This window comes from Octodon degus, unplaced genomic scaffold, assembly GCF_000260255.1.
Source record: "Octodon degus isolate 3935 unplaced genomic scaffold, OctDeg1.0 scaffold00060, whole genome shotgun sequence".
Classification (NCBI taxonomy): Eukaryota; Metazoa; Chordata; class Mammalia; order Rodentia; family Octodontidae; genus Octodon; species Octodon degus.
Window position 1 is genome coordinate 6,245,708 of NW_004524636.1, and position 3,157 is coordinate 6,248,864.

Sequence of the window (3,157 nt, forward strand, 5' to 3'; positions counted from 1 at the left end):
AGACAAAAAGATTGCAAAGGAGTAGAAAAACTGACCCAGAGCTTGGAACAAATGGACTTAGTGGACATATACAGTGTTCCACCCAAGCACAGCTGAATACACATTTTTTTCAGCTTCACATGGGTCATTTTCTAAAATAAACTACATGCTAGTCCATAGGTTATGTGAAAGTATATGGAAGAAAACAGAAATTATCCCATGCATATTATCTGACCAAAGTACAGTGAAACTGGAAGTAAATGACAAAAGAAAACCCCATAAATACATGGAAATTAAATAACACCCTACTCACTAACCAATGGGTCTCAGATGAAATTAAACAAGAAATTGAACAACATCTACAGTTCAATGAAAATTCAACCACAAATTTTCAGAATTTATGGGACACGATGAAAGCAGTTCTTAGAGGGAAATTTATAGCAGTGAACTCACAAGTTAGGTAAACAGAAAGGGAACAAATAAACACCCTAATGTAGCACCTCCAACAGCTAGAAAAGGAAGAGAAAGCCAAACAAAAATCCAAAGATGGGAAGAAACAACATAGATAAGAACAGAAATTAATTTAATCAAGATGAAGAAAACAGTTCACAGAATTAACAAATCAAAAAGCTGGTTCTTTGAAAGATTATATAAAATTTATAAGCCCCTAGCTAACTTCAACAAAGAGAGGAAAGAAAAAAATTCACACACAAGCAATAAGGAATGAAAAGGGTGTAATCACCACAGACCCTGTGGAATTTCAGAAGATTACCAAGAGCTACTTTGAGAATTTTTGCTCTCACAGAATAGAAAACACAGAAAAAATGGACAGATTATTACAAAGGTACAAATTGAGGTAAAAAATGAGTCAAGAAGATATAACATTTCTCAATAACCCAATTAGAGTCAATGAAATATGAAATGTAATAAAAAACCTACCAACACAGAAAAGTCCAGGTACTGATGGATTCAGAGCTGAATTCTACAAGACATTTACAGAAGATATAAACACTATACTCCTCAGACTCTTCAATGAAATTGAAAAGGAAGCAATCCTCCCAAAATTGTTCCTGTGGGCAAGTATTCTGATACCAAAACCAGGGAAAGACACAACTAAAAAAGAGAACTACAGACCAATCTCCACCATGAATATAGATGCAAAAATCCTCAATAAAATCCTAGCAAATACAATACAGCAAATCATCAAGAAGATTAAATACCATGACTGGGTAGGATTCATCCCAAGGATGTAAGTAATACACTGTATCAATAGAGCCAAATCTAACACCCATATGATTGTCTCAATTGATGCAGAAAATGCTTTTGACAAAGACCAACACTCATTCATGTTCGAAGTCATATAGAAAATTGGAATAAATGGCCTCTAAGTCAATTTGATAAAAGCCATTTATTAAAACCCAGTGGCTAACATAATTCTAAATGGGAAAAACTGATATCTTTTACTCTCAGATCTGGTACAGGACAAGGATGTCCTCTATCACCACTCCTATTCAATATAGTTCTAGAATCATTAGCTAGAGCCTTTAAACAAGAAAGAGAAATAAAAAGAATAAGAATAGGTTAAACTATCATTATTTGCAGATGACATGATACTTTATTTGCAAAACACAGAAACCTTCACCAAGAAGCTATTAGAATTGATACACAAATTAGGTAGCATAGCAGGATACAAAGTCAATACCCAAAAGGCAATAGCATTCCTCTATACAGATAACAAACACACTGAGATGGAAAATATAGAAACAGTACCTTTTATAACAGCACTGAGGAAAAATAAAATACCCGGGAATTAATCTAACTAAAGAAGTCAAGGATCTTTTCAAGGAAAATTGCAGTACTCTGAAAAAAGAGATCGTAGAGGATTTCAGAAAATAGAAAGATATTCCCTGCTCCTGCATAGGAAGAACTAACATTGTGAAGATGGACATACTCCCAAAATTACTGCACAGATTTAATGCAATCCCCATTAAACTACCACAAAAATACATCACAAACCTAGAGAAATCATTTCTAAATTTATTCGGAACTAGAAAAGACCTAAAATAGCAAAAGCAAGCCTGGGCAACAAAGACAATGCAAGAGGCATTACATTTCCTGATTTGAATTATAGTACAAAGCTACTGTGATAAAATCAGCATGATACTGGCAACAAAATAGATCTAAGAAAAAAATAGAATGGATAAGAAGTTCCTGGGGAGATGGCTCAGTGGAATGAGTGCTTCCCTGGCAAGTGCCAGGGTCTGAGTTCAATACCCAGTTCAGCCAAGAAAAAAATAGAAAGAAGAAAGAAAGAAAGAAAGAAAGAAAGAAAGAAAGAAAGAAAGAAAGAAAGAAAGAAAGAAAGAAAAAAGATAGATAAGAAGATGCAGAAGCCTTTACGAACACACTCAGCCACCTTATCTTTGACAAAGGGGCCAAACATACAAAGGGGCCTCTTTAACAAATGGTGCTGGAAAAACTGGCTCTATATATCCCGAAAACTAAAACTTGACCCAGGTCTACCACCATGCACTAAGCTAAAGTCAAAATGGATTAAAGATCTAAACATTAAAACAGAAATACTAAATATCCTGGAAGAGACAGTAGGAGCAACTCTTGAAGATATAGGGGTAAGCAAAGTATTCATGAACAAAACTCAAATCACATGGCTAAAACTTGAGAGAACTAACAACTGGGACATCCTCTTATTGAGAAGTTTTTGCATGTCAAAAGAAATTATAAAGTGAAAAGGCAACCCATATATTTGGAAAAAATCTTAACTAATAAGCACTCAGACAAAGGTCTGCTTTCTAGAATTTATAAAAAACTAAAAAATGTTAGGGCCCCAAAATTTAAAGACCCAATCCAGAAATGGTCATCCGAGATAAACACACATTTCTCAGAGGGCAAAATCATAAAAACAAATAAATACAAAGAAAATGTTCCATATCACTAGCCATCCATGAAATGCAAATTAAAACAACACTGAGATGCCATCTCACTCCAGAAAGAATAGCTGTCATAAAAAAAATCAACAAACAACAAATGTTGATGATGCTGTGGGGAAAAAGGAACTCTTTTCCACTGCTGGTGGGAATGTAGACTGGTCCTACCATTATGGAAATCAGTGTGGAGACTCCTTAAAAACTAGGACTAGAAATCCCATTCAAACCAGCTA